Below are 14,556 nucleotides of genomic sequence, written 5' to 3'. Positions count from 1 at the left end.
CAATAAACCCAAATTTACATGAAATTATAAACAAGTTTAGAGTAAAATAAGCAGAAATTATGAATAATCTTCCCTATATATAACATCAGATGAATATATGTTTATGGATTATCACAGACTTGTATATGTTAATGTTTAGTCAGGACACTGTCTGGCATCCCATAATCACACTGTTGTCTTCCGAGGTCTGCTTCGCTTCTTCATAAAAAGTATAGAAAATTATAAATTATTACTCAATTCTGTGTTTCCCCTTTTTTAACCAACTTCATTACCACTAGTTTTATAGTTTTACACTTATTATTCATGTTAAATGTATGTATGTGTCTGTGTGTTTGTATGTGTGCGTGCGTGCAAGCATTTGTGTATGTGTGAGTGTTTGTGTGTGTGTGTGCGTGCCTCTGTGTGTGTGTGTGTGTGTGTGCGTGCCTCTGTGTGTGTGTGTGTGTGTGTGAGTGTTTGTGTGTGTGCGTGTGCGTGCCTCTGTGTGTGTGTGTGTGTGTGTGAGTGTTTGTGTGTGTGCGTGCCTCTGTGTGTGTGTTTGTGTGTGTATGTATGTGTTCATGCATGCATGCGTGCAGGCGTGTGCGTGTGTATGCATCTGTGTATGTGCGTGTGTCTGTGTGTGTATGTGTGTGTGTGCATCTGTGTCAAAATGGGTTTCCTCAGGAGGGTGGCTGGCGTCTCCCTTAGAGATAGGGTGACAAGCTCAGTCATCTGTGAGGAGCTCGGAGTAAAACCACTGCTCCAGCTGGGAGGAGACCTTGGGGAAGACCCAGGACTAGGTGGAGGGATTATTTTTCCAACCTGGCCTGAGAACGCCTTGGGATTCCCAAGTCGGAGCTGGTAAATGTGGCTCGGGAAAGGGAAGTTTGGGGTCCCCTGCTGGAGCTGCTTCCCCTGTGATACGGCCCAAAGATGGATGGATTGTTTAACTGCTTGTGCTGATTCTCTGCTTAACATTGGTCTGTATTCATTGCCTGTATTATTCATTACTGCATGATGTTGCCTGACTCCTCTTAGCTCTTCTGCTCAGATGTTTTACTTCCTCCGGTTCTGATTTGACATGTGTTTCATTTAATATATTTAACATCAGACAGAGGGACAACAGGTGAAAATTAGCCTTTTGGCACATTAACAGGGATGTTGATCAATGTGCATTTACCCTGACAATTAGTGAATAAAAGAAATCAAACTTAAAACACACTCACACTTCCTCAGACCAGGTTTCAACCACTGCGGTCCACCATGGTCCATCCTGCAGGAAGAAATAGTCACAATCAACTTCATACACCTTCACTCAGATCCTCCATTAAACATGAACCAGAGTTCCTGGTTAGTGGCAGAGGAACTGTGTTGTCCATCTGTCCATACCTGAGAGTTTCCAGTCTCCAGTCAGGATCCTTAAGTCCTGTGGACAGCAGCTTCACTCCTGAGTCTCCAGGATGATTACAGCTCAGGTCCAGCTCCCTCAGATGGGAGGGGTTGGAGCTCAGAGCTGAGGCCAGAGAAATACAGCCTTTTTCTGAGATCATACAGCCTGACAGACTGCAAACACACACACACACACACACACGTTAAACACATTAGATGCTTACAACAGCAACAAGAACTGTCACTGATGGAGAATACTGTTGGTCTATCAAAGCACTGAAGTCCTGTAATAAACCTGCGCTTTGTATATCCAAGTAACATTTCTGTTCCGAGAACAGAAACACTATTCTGGTTACAAGCTCCAGAGTCAGCGAACCCCTTGAGTACAATATTGCTGCCAAATCTAATACAACAATTATGTGCATTCAAACTACCACACATACAGTATTTACCACCGGGATACATTGGTACAGATCGGAGAATATGCAGGACACTTCATTACAGACGAAATACTCGACACACTATGCGAGCTTTGCCTGCTACGGAGACCAGCACCTCAGCCCTGCGGTGCTGCCTGATGCTGTTAGCCAGGTAAAGGGACATTGAAAGCGGTGTGCGTGAAAGCGGAAACGCCGAACGAGGGGAGGAGTTCTAGCTAGGTGGAAAATTAATGCTAGATTGCCACCTGTCTGATCCATCCTGCTTGCAAATGTCCGCTCATTAAACAACTAACTGGATTACATCTAAATTCAACAAAACTCCCAACGCGAGTTTAGAGACTGCTGTGTTTTTGTTTTTGTGGAAACATGGCTGAACAACAGTGTACCGGACTATCCAGCTACCAGGTCTGCTAGCCCTCTGAGCACATGCTGCTCTGTCGGGTAAGACTCGAGAGGTGGGTTGTGTTAACACAGACACGGACTTGGAGTGTGTAACACCACTTGAGCCACGGTGAAAAACACTGTTGCATTTATATGGTTGAAATGACAATAAAACACACCTAAGTTGAGTTGAATGCCTCAGTGTCTATCTATGTCTGTAACCGCTAGGCGTGGCTTGGGGGAAGCGAAGCAAGTGCATTCTGGGAGTTGTTGTCTTTCATCCACATGAGCCAAAAAAACATTTTCTTGTCTTTTCTCAGTCTAGAAGGCACCAACTTCTTAAAAAAAATAAATAAAATAAATCACATTTCTACTACATAAATGACCCAATACATATTCATCTTTCCAGCAGTGAAATATCCCTTTAATATTTAACTCTTACTCAGGCCCAGCTCTCTCAGACTAGAGGACTAGAAGCTGGGAACTGAGGCCACTGTGTTCATCCAATAATTAATATATGACGAAAACAGAAGCTTATAAAACAGCTAAACACCAACCTGAGAGTTTGCAGCCTGCAGTCTGGACTCTTCAGTCCAGCAGACACCAGCTCCACCCCTGAATCCTGCAGGTTGTTGTTACTCAGGTCCAGCTCTCTCAGACTAGAGGACTGGTAGCTGAGAACTGATGACAGAGCGTCACAGCTTCTCACTGACAGGTTACAGCCACTCAGTCTGAAGAGGAATCAGCAACATATATTAAAACAATAACAAAAAAAACGTTGTTAGGAAGAAGAAAAAACTATATTTAATCTGGATAGTTCTGTGTGCACCTACAGAGCTTTGTTGGAGGCTTTGACCACTGGCAGCAGCCTCAGAAGAGCCTCCTCTGAAGCAGAGTATTTCTTCAGGTCAAACACATCCAGATCTGTTTTCTGATGACAGTAAGATGAAGACCAGAGCTGACCACTGAGCAGGAGACAGTTTATCTATGGAGAGACGTCCTAAACTCAGGGACCGTTGGATCTGCTCCACTAGAGAACAATCATTCAGTTCATTCAGACAGTGGAACAGATTGATGCTTCTCTCTGCAGACAGATAAACAATCTTTATCTTGATGTACTCGACTGTTTTCTTGTTTGTCTCTGACATACTTCCTGTCGGTGTCAGCAGACCTCGTAGGAGATTCTGATTGGTCTCTTGAGAAAGACCCAGGAGGAAGCGGAGGAACAAGTCCAGGTGTCCATTTGGACTCTGTAAGGCCTCGTCCACAGCACTCTCATAGAACTGTATTGGTGTTGTTTGTTCTTCTGCCAGCAGGTTGACTCCAGAGTTGATGAATGTCAGATGGACATGAAGAGCAGCCAGAAACTCCTGAACACTCAGATGGATGAAGCAGAACACCTTGTCCTGGTACAGACCTCTCTCCTCTTTAAAGATCTGTGTGAACACTCCTGAGTACACTGAGGCTGATGCTGATATTGATGCCACACTCTGTCAGGTCTGATTCATAGAAGATCAGGTTGCCTGGCTCCTCTTAGCTCTTCTGCTCAGATGTTTTACTTCCTCCGGTTCTGATTTGACATGTGTTTCATTTAATATATTTAACATCAGACAGAGGGACAACAGGTGAAAATTAGCCTTTTGGCACATTAACAGGATGTTGATCAATGTGCATTTACCCTGACAATTAGTGAATAAAAGAAATCAAACTTAAAACACACTCACACTTCCTCAGACCAGGTTTCAACCACTGCGGTCCACCATGGTCCATCCTGCAGGAAGAAATAGTCACAATCAACTTCATACACCTTCACTCAGATCCTCCATTAAACATGAACCAGAGTTCCTGGTTAGTGGCAGAGGAACTGTGTTGTCCATCTGTCCATACCTGAGAGTTTCCAGTCTCCAGTCAGGATCCTTAAGTCCTGTGGACAGCAGCTTCACTCCTGAGTCTCCAGGATGATTATAGCTCAGGTCCAGCTCCCTCAGATGGGAGGGGTTGGAGCTCAGAGCTGAGGCCAGAGAAATACAGCCTTTTTCTGAGATCATACAGCCTGACAGACTGCAAACACACACACGTTAAACACATTAGATGCTTACAACAGCAACAAGAACTGTCACTGATGGAGAATACTGTTGGTCTATCAAAGCACTGAAGTCCTGTAATAAACCTGCGCTTTGTATATCCAAGTAACATTTCTGTTCCGAGAACAGAAACACTATTCTGGTTACAAGCTCCAGAGTCAGCGAACCCCTTGAGTACAATATTGCTGCCAAATCTAATACAGAATCATAAAAGGACTAAAGAGATTTAAAGGGGATAGTTCACTGATTAGCATTGAGCTTTGTATCTGTAGAAACCCAGTAGTATTTTTCGAATGACCGTGCTTCCCTACCTTATGTACCCCCTGAGACTAGATTTCTATGGACTATAGCCAGCTAGTTCGCATGTTTTCAACTCACCCATAGGGGGTTGGACTGTCTTTACCCAAAGTGAGTTGAAAGGAGTCGAGTGTTAGCCATCTTGGAGCTAAGCTACAGCTCTCTTTTGAGCAAAAAACTTTACAACAATTATGTGCATTCAAACTACCACACATACAGTATTTACCACCGGGATACATTGGTACAGATCGGAGAATATGCAGGACACTTCATTACAGACGAAATACTCGACACACTATGCGAGCTTTGCCTGCTACGGAGACCAGCACCTCAGCCTGCGGTGCTGCCTGATGCTGTTAGCCAGGTAAAGGGACATTGAAAGCGGTGTGCGTGAAAGCTGAAACGCCGAGCGAGGGGAGGAGTTCTAGCTAGGTGGAAACTAATGCTAGATTGCCACCTGTCTGATCCATCCTGCTTGCAAATGTCTGCTCATTAAACAACTAACTGGATTACATCTAATTCAACAAAACTCCCAACGCGAGTTTAGAGACTGCTGTGTTTTTGTTTTTGTGGAAACATGGCTGAACAACAGTGTACCGGACTATCCAGCTACCAGGTCTGCTAGCCCTCTGAGCACATGCTGCTCTGTCGGGTAAGAGCTCGTAGAGGTGGGTTGTGTTAACACAGACACGGACTTGGAGTGTGTAACACCACTTGAGCCACGGTGAAAAACACTGTTGCGTTTATATGGTTGAAATGACAATAAAACACACCTAAGTTGAGTTGAATGCCTCAGTGTCTATCTATGTCTGTAACCGCTAGGCGTGGCTTGGGGAAGCGAAGCAAGTGCATTCTGGGAGTTGTTGTCTTTCATCCACATGAGCCAAAAAAACATTTTCTTGTCTTTTCTCAGTCTAGAAGGCACCAACTTTATAAAATAAATCACATTTCTACTACATAAATGACCCAATACATATTCATCTTTCCAGCAGTGAAATATCCCTTTAATATTTAACTTCTTACTCAGGATCCCAGCTCTCTCAGACTAGAGGACTAGAAGCTGGGAACTGAGCCACTGTGTTCATCAATAATTAATATATGACGAAAACAGAAGCTTATAAAACAGCTAAACACCAACCTGAGAGTTTGCAGCCCTGCAGTCTGGACTCTTTAGTCCAGCAGACACCAGCTCCACCCCTGAATCCTGCAGGTCATTGTTACTCAGGTCCAGCTCTCTCAGACTAGAGGACTGGTAGCTGAGAACTGATGACAGAGCGTCACAGCTTCTCACTGACAGGTTACAGCCACTCAGTCTGAAGAGGAATCAGCAACATATATTAAAACAATAACAAAAAAACGTTGTTAGGAAGAAGAAAAAACTATATTTAATCTGGATAGTTCTGTGTGCACCTACAGAGCTTTGTTGGAGGCTTTGACCACTGGCAGCAGCCTCAGAAGAGCCTCCTCTGAAGCAGAGTATTTCTTCAGGTCAAACACATCCAGATTGTTTTCTGATGACAGTAAGATGAAGACCAGAGCTGACCACTGAGCAGGAGACAGTTTATCTATGGAGAGACGTCCTAAACTCAGGTACCGTTGGATCTGCTCCACTAGAGAACAATCATTCAGTTCATTCAGACAGTGGAACAGATTGATGCTTCTCTCTGCAGACAGATAAACAATCTTCTATCTTGATGTACTCGACTGTTTCTTGTTTGTCTCTGACATACTTCCTGTCGGTGTCAGCAGACCTCGTAGGAGATTCTGATTGGTCTCTTGAGAAAGACCCAGGAGGAAGCGGAGGAACAAGTCCAGGTGTCCATTTGGACTCTGTAAGGCCTCGTCCACAGCACTCTCATAGAACTGTATTGGTGTTGTTTGTTCTTCTGACAGCAGGTTGACTCCAGAGTTGATGAATGTCAGATGGACATGAAGAGCAGCCAGAAACTCCTGAACACTCAGATGGATGAAGCAGAACACCTTGTCCTGGTACAGACCTCTCTCCTCTTTAAAGATCTGTGTGAACACTCCTGAGTACACTGAGGCTGCTGCTGATATCGATGCCACACTCTGTCAGGTCTGATTCATAGAAGATCAGGTTGCCTTTCTGCAGCTGCTCAAAAGCCAGTTTTCCCAGAGACTCGATCATCTTCCTGGTGTCTGGACTCCAGTGTTGATCTGTCTCAGATTTTTTCATCATACTTTACATTTTTCCGTTTGGATTGAACCACTATGAAGTAGATGTACATCTCTGTGAGGGTCTTGGGCAGCTTTCCTCCATCTCTGGTCTTCAACCCCTTCTCCAGAAATGTAGCAGTGATCCAGCAAAAGACTTTGTGAGGTAGATCTCTGTGAACATCTGATTCAGAAGGGCTGGGTTTCCTGCTTTAGCAATCCCCTCAAACACACACTGGAACTTCTTTTGTGAGTTGGATTTGACTTTTCGCTGGCATGATGCAAGAATTTCTGAAAACATAAAACAAAGAAATCAATGAGGGGTTGTTGCAGTTAATGTCTGTGCACATTTCTGTTTTCCTGAAATCTATTTAAGAGATTAACTTATTTAAAATTAGTTATTATTCCTCAACAACGTGTGTCTAAGTCATGCATCAATGAATTCTGTGGTCTCCAAAGAAACCAGAAGGTGCATGACTTAATTACAGAGGGATGGGAATTAATATTGTCCAAGTTGTTTCTCTCAGTGGCATCAGTGTGTGCAATTGTTAACCAGAAGAGTCAACAAAAACTGGATTGTATGACTTTATTTCATCAACTTTTGTTCTTGGAGACACTTTACATTTTGTGTATTTGGTAGATGTGTGTTTGTAGCTTGTTCTGTTGTTGTAAGCACAATATATACGTCTATCTTTGGAGATAAGAGGGAGACATTGGCTACAAAACTAATGTTAGTTGAAGACATTGTGATATGTTTGATTTTTTGTTACATCCATTTTCCAATTAATAAGATTATGACTTACCTGCAGGTTCTGAGATGGTGTTTGATAAATTCCTCACTAGGTCATTCTGATTCATCTTCACTAAAACTATTCTGGTCACTTTAATGGTGTTCATACTGTAGGTCGAGAACATCTGGTCCACTATCTTCACCCTGTTTACATTCTCCAGTTTGCTCTTTGGGATTGCTGGGAAGTCTTCAAGGCCCCCATTCATCTGTAGGTACCACTGGAATGTTTGAAAGTCCTCAGCTCCCAAGTCTTCTAAAGTTCTTAAGACGACCTCTTGAGGCGTCTCCATCTTTGTTCCCTACAAAGATCCAAAAGAAACCAAAAAAAATTGTCACCTCATATACCTCTGTTACCTTCACTTTCTATATCTTTTTCAGCTCCCCCTAAGACGTTGGTATTTTCCAAGCTTCTCATATTCCATCCATCTTCATCCGCTTATCCGGGGTCGGGTCGCGGGGGTAGCAGCTCAGCAGGGGACCCCAAACTTCCCTTTCCCGGGCCACATTAACCAGCTCCGACTGGGGGATCCCGAGGCGTTCCCAGGCCAGGTTAGAGATATAATCCCTTCCACCTAGTCCTGGGTCTCCCCGAGGCCTCCTCCCAGCTGGACGTGCCTGGAACACCTCCCTAGGGAGGCGCCCAGGGGGCATCCTTACCAGATGCCCGAACCACCTCAACTGGCTCCTTTCGGCGCAAAGGAGCAGCGGCTCTACTCCGAGCTCCTCACGGATAACTGAGCTTCTCACCCTATCTCTAAGGGAGACGCCAGCTACCCTCCTGAGGAAACCCATTTCGGCCGCTTGTACCCTGGATCTTGTTCTTTCGGTCATGACCCAGCCTTCATGACCATAGGTGAGGGTAGGAACAAAAAACTGACCGGTAGATTGAGAGCTTTGCCTTCTGGCTCAGCTCTCTTTTTCGTCTAACGGTGCGATAAATTGAATGTAATACCGCACCCTGCTGTGCCGATTCTCCGACCAATCTCCCGCTCCATTGTCCCCTCACTCGTGAACAAGACCCCAAGGTACTTGAACTCCTTCACTTGGGGTAAGGACTCATTCCCTACCTGGAGAAGGCACTCCATTGGTTTCCTGCTGAGAACCATGGCCTCCGATTTAGAGGTGCTGATCCTCATCCCAGCCGCTTCACACTCGGCTGCGAACCGATCCAGTGAGTGCTGAAGGTCATGGGCCGATGATGCCATCAGGACCACATCATCTGCAAAAAAGCAGCGATGAGATCCCCAGCCCACCGAACTGCAACCCCTCTCCACCCCGACTACGCCTCGATATCCTGTCCATAAATACTACAAACAGGATTGGTGACAAAGCGCAGCCCTGGCGGAGGCCAACTCTCACCTGAAACAAGTCTGACTTACTGCCGAGAACCCGGACACAGCTCTCGCTTTGGTCGTACAGAGATTGGATGGCCCTGAGAAGGGACCCCCTCACCCCGTACTCCCGCAGCACCTCCCACAGTATCTCCCGGGGCACCCGGTCATACGCCTTCTCCAGATCCACAAAACACATGTCGACTGGTTGGGCATACTCCCAGGCTCCCTCCAGGATCCTTGCGAGAGTAAAGATCTGGTCTGTTGTTCCACGACCAGGACGGAATCCGCATTGTTCCTCTTCAACCTGAGATTCGACTATCGACCGAACCCTCCTTTCCAGCACCTTGGAGTAGACTTTACCGGGAGGCTGAGAAGTGTGATACCGCTGTAGTGGCACACACCCTCTGGTCCCCCCTTTTTTAAAAGGGGAACCACCACCCCGGTCTGCCACTCCTTAGGCACCGTCCCAGACTTCCACGCAATGTTGAAGAGGCGTGTCAACCAAGACAACCCCTCCACACCCAGAGCTTTAAGCATTTCTGGACGGATCTCATCAATTCCTGGGGCTTTGCCACTGTGGAGTTGTTTAACTACCTCAGCAACCTCCACCAGGGAAATTGACGACAATCCCCCCCCTCATCCTCCAGCTCTGCCTCTACCATAGAGGGCGTATTAGTCGGATTTAGGAGTTCCTCAAAGTGCTCCTTCCACCGCCCTATTGCCTCCTCAGTTGAGGTCAACAGTGTCCCATCCTTACTGTACACAGCTTGGATGGTTCTCGCTTCCCCTCCTGAGGTGGCGAATGGTTTTCCAGAAGCACTTTGGTGCCGACCGAAAGTCCTTCTCCATGTCTTCTCCAAACTTCTCCCACACACGCTGCTTTGCCTCTTTCACGGTAGAGGCTGCAGCCCTTTAGACCCTTCGGTACCTTGCAACTGCCTCCGGAGTCGTCTGGGATAACATATCCTGGAAAGACTCCTTCTTCAGTCGGACGGCTTCCCTGACCACCGGTGTCCACCACGGTGTTCGTGGGTTACCGCCCCTTGAGGCACCTAAGACCCTAAGACCACAGCTCCTCACCGCAGCTTCAGCAATGGAAACTTTGAACATTGTCCACTCGGGTTCAATGCCCCCAGCCTCCACAGGGATGAACGAAAAGCTCCGCGGAGGTGTGAGTTGAAAGTCTGTCGGACAGGGGCCTCCTCCAGACGTTACCCAATTTACCCACACTACCCGTTTGGGCTTACCAGGTCTGTCCAGAGTCTTCCCCCACCCCCTGACCCAACTCACCACCAGATGGTGATCGGTTGACAGCTCCGCCCCTCTCTTCACCCGAGTGTCCAAAACATATGGCCTCAGATCAGATGAAACGATTATAAAATCGATCATTGACCTTTGGCCTAGGGTGCTCTGGTACCAAGTACACTTATGAGCATCCCTATGTTTCGAACATGGTGTTCGTTATAGACAATCCATGACTAGCACAGAAGTCCAACAACAAACAACCACTCTGGTTTAGATCAGGAGGCCGTTCCTGCCAATCACGCCTTCCATGTCTCCATCATTACCCACGTGCGCGTTGAAGTCCCCCCCAGCAGAACTATGGAGTCCCCGACTGGAGCCCCATGCAGGACTCCACTCAAGGTCTCCAAGAAGGCCGAATACTCCGAACTCTTGTTTGGTGCATATGCACGAACAACAGTCAGAGTTTTTCCCCCACAACCCGCAGGCGTAGGGAGGCGACCCTCTCGTCCACCGGGTTAAACTCCAACGTAGCGGCGCCAGCCGGGGGCTTGTGAGTATGTCTGGAGTATGTATGGAGAGATGTCCGCCACGTAGCTTTTTCGGGCTGTGCCCGGCCGGGCTCCGTGGGCAAATTCTCATATTCATTCTTCAATTTCCATTCAAATTGTATTCATAGTGTAAAATAATAAGAGACGTTATCTCAGGTCACTTTACAGTTAGAGTCTAGACTCTACACCCGAGAGGCATTTGGTGCAACAGTGGCGAGTTCAGTCTGGATCTGGAAGTCCTACAGGATCTTGGAAATACTGTTTGGCTGGTTGTTGAGTCCTGTAAGGCTAATTATTTACAAATAAAATGGAATGAGTTTCAAAGAAGCTGCTAAACAGGTCGTGCGTACTTATTTTGTGTTTTGTTTTGTTTCTGAGTAATTTGCCCAACCCTGTTTGTGACAAAGTTATTTACTGAAGATGAATCACACAGATGCAGGAGGCATTGACTTTGCTTTCCTATGAAAAGCCATGTGTAAGACTGTTTACTATTCACCATTGCCCTTTAATATACATTTTACATATGAGAAATATACTGTAGGCATGCAGTTCATATTTTATCTATTGTTCTATCTATAATATTTATCTAATTTGTATTTGCATAAACTGAATGAAGCAGCATACTCAAACAGGGGGTGCACAGTATAGCACATATATTCAAATGATGACTACACCAATTTTATCACACACAAGTTAAAGTGGTAGCTACACAGTATCTGATTGTGTATTAGCAATGCTCCAAAAACTACAGAAATGTGTTACAGTGTATGTATAGGAAGACATGAGAGCAACTTTTTAAAAAAAGGCCATCAACACGTCAGGTTTCCATCTGTTGTTGCTTCAGCTGCAGTTACAGACTGAGGCCACCAGGTGGAGACACTACATCAGGAATATACAGTGGTGCTCATACGTTCATGAACCCATGCTAAAGTTGAATAAAAAGAGGCATAACAAATCTTTTGTAAATTGATTTTAATGCCTCAATTAAAAAAAATGAGGAAAAATCCAACCTTTAAGGACACCAATTTTCTTTGTGAATGAATAATGTATCGTACATAAATAAATGTTCTTCCCTTAAAAATACAGGCGGCATAAGTAAGTACACCCCTGTGTTAGATTCCCATAGAGGCAGGCAGATGTTTATTTTTAAAGGCCAGTTATTTTATGGATCCAGGATCCTGATAAATTTCCATTGGCCTTTGGAATTAAAATAGCCCCACATGATCACATACCCTTAACCATACCTAGATATTGGCACAGGGTATTTCCCATAAGATCATCTCTCAATGCAAATCAAACCAGCTATTAGGCTAAGTGAAATACAAACATGCCATGACGCTAATCAGTTACCCAATAACGTTACATCACAGCTTGTTTTCACCACTGCAGCACAATGTTTCCCTCTGAGAACTCATCTTTCTCATTCAAAGCAACACTTTATCTGGACTTCTTTCTGCTTGCTGCTGCCCAACTTTAGATAGTTATACTTTCACCGTCAATTCAGCCATTTTTTCCAAAAAAACAACAATCAATGACATCATCTCAACCAATCATAGCTCCACTTACTGAACTTTCAGCCATCAGCGTCTCTTCTGTCCTCAGCAGGTCTGCGTAGAAAAGCAGCTTCAACTTCTATCAGACGACGTGAGGCGGCACTTCTTATCGTTCGTGTGTGGCCACACCTGAAATATGTAGTCTGACTGGTTGGACTAGTCATTTGTCACCACTCAACCAAATGCAAACAGGTGACAGGTGAGGATATCACAGCAGATTGGTGGAGGGGTTGGCCTGGTCCACCTTGTTCTCACTCCCAACTCATCAAATACAGACACTTGGGCAGTGTCTGTCAGCGTCAGGATACATTCCAGTTTAAAAAAAACGTGTTGCTACGTTTTTTTGGGGGCTGAACGTGGCCATGTTGTGGTCATGAAAGGGGAGAGATTGGATGACCCATGAGGTTCACACATTTGCAGCTTATTTTCTATTTTTCTTGCACATATTGTACACTAGTTTGATAAATTAGCTGTTGTATATCTCTTCTCTATGGTATGGTAGACCCCTCCCTCTATTGATCTTGTGCTCAGTGCTTGTTTTTGTGCCTCTATGATTAGCGCCTCTGTGCTATCTTTCAGACCAGCCTTTTCCAGGCACTGGTATGATTTCTCGATATCAGCCACTTCTTCTACAGTACATGTCAGTGGTGCATGCCATGCAGGGGCTTGTCCGTCCATTATGGTTACTCTTCTCCCTCTGCCTCTTCATCACCAGGTTTCTGCTGCCTGAGATATTCACTTCACTCACAGCAGGTCATCACTTGGTCATCTTCCTGATATACTCCTGAATCTTTGTTGTTTCATCCTGGATAGAGACTCTGATGCTCACTAGGTCTCAACCATCCTAGCTAGACCACTGGCTAGACTCCATGCATTGTGAAGAGCATTCTTGTCTTGATATCAGTGGCCACTATCTCTTCCTTTGGCCAGGTTATTATACCAGTGGGGTATCTGATGACCGGCAGTGTGTGTAACGATAGGTGGCTGCATGCCACCGTAGTCGCAGTCGTGACGTGATCGGCGTTCACTTATTGTCTGTCAAGCAATCTTTTCTTAATTATTGCCATTCATGACAGTGTTGATGGCTCGGACCTTGTTCGTTTCCATTCAGCTGACTCCTCAGGTTTTGCCATACCCTTAGAGTCCACCAGCTGTTCCGGCACGCCACGGCTGCCACCAGCAATCATGGCCTTGTGATTCTGCAGCACATCGTAGAAGTGTTCCAGGTATATTTTTGACGGAGCCACAGGCATGACTGTGTTTAAATGAACTACTCAGTTTGTTAAACCTGCTTTCTGAAACAGGATCCTAGAAATAAACTGAAACACATTTAGAATAGTAACGTATAAAACTGAAATTACAGATTATTGCGTGATTAACAAATTTGAAGGTCAAAAGTGTTGGATGTTTTTTTGCTGTACTGTAAGACTGATATTACTATACTTATACTTAATAAAACCCTTCAATATTTTATTGTTGCACTCTGGTACTTTCCCCAGTAAGGGACTGTTCGTTTTTTATTAAAGGGGCTACCGGAGGAGTTTTGGGATTTTCAGTCAAAATAAACTTGAACCTCCCTTCGCCAGCAATACATTTTTCTATGACCCTCAAAAATGATTGGGAAAAGAGGCATGACCCTCCCCAACAATTTCTTGATGCCTTCTGTACTGGTTTGCCCTTGGCAATGATGTACAGACCGCCACTGTTTTTTTTTACAACCATGACATACACGACTTAACCTCTGCTTTCTCATCTTACGCATCACACTCCACTGTTATGGTGGCCATTTCAGTAGATTTCACTGAGTTCTTCAGAGCTCATTAAAAACTGTAAAAACTGATAACAGAAGACGGTTCTTGAGTGACAGATGTGTGCCTGTGTTTGGGAAATTAAATCTGGTCAGGATAAACGTAAATGTATGTACTAATTCTCTTGTGTTTTAAAGTCTGGATATTTTCGGCCTATAATATTATTTAATTTCATCATATACTTACTGCTGTAATCTGGTAGTCGTGGCATCATGATACCGGTGCGGATCCCGCCGTGGCAGCTGCCTTTAGGTGCACACACACACACACACACACACACACACACACACATACACACACACGTTAAAGTGATGGTTACACTGAATCTTTGTGTATTTATCAACATGTGGATAATGCTCCAAAAACTACAGAAATGTGTTACAGTATATGATTGAAGTTGGTTAAAGATATCAAAGTGAAAAAATAATATAAATATATCATTTTTTGTCCTATAAAGACACGAGAGCAACTTTTTTTATAGGCCTTCAACACGTCAGGTTTCCATCTGTTGTTGTTGTTGTTGTTGTTGT

At 44.8% G+C, this 14,556-nt stretch overlaps 1 pseudogene across 1 annotated transcript in view; it reads right to left on the bottom strand.

Annotated features, from left to right (window-relative positions):
• Nucleotides 1–13,471, bottom strand: part of LOC144513530 (NACHT, LRR and PYD domains-containing protein 12-like) — a 15,236-nt pseudogene extending 1,765 nt beyond the window's left edge. The window contains exons 1-8 of the transcript XR_013501145.1: nt 13,311–13,471; nt 5,988–6,955; nt 5,712–5,886; nt 3,293–3,628; nt 3,026–3,177; nt 2,750–2,923; nt 1,372–1,545; nt 1,209–1,255 (exon numbers count right to left, since the gene is read on the bottom strand). The product of XR_013501145.1 is annotated as an NACHT, LRR and PYD domains-containing protein 12-like (transcript). The remainder of the gene's footprint in view (nt 1–1,208; nt 1,256–1,371; nt 1,546–2,749; nt 2,924–3,025; nt 3,178–3,292; nt 3,629–5,711; nt 5,887–5,987; nt 6,956–13,310) is intronic.
• Between the last annotated feature and the right edge of the window lie 1,085 nt (nt 13,472–14,556).

This window comes from Sander vitreus, chromosome 3 (assembly GCF_031162955.1).
Source record: "Sander vitreus isolate 19-12246 chromosome 3, sanVit1, whole genome shotgun sequence".
Taxonomy (NCBI): Eukaryota; Metazoa; Chordata; class Actinopteri; order Perciformes; family Percidae; genus Sander; species Sander vitreus.
Note: the sequence above shows the minus strand (reverse complement) of the source record. Positions and strands in the feature narration are given on the sequence as shown.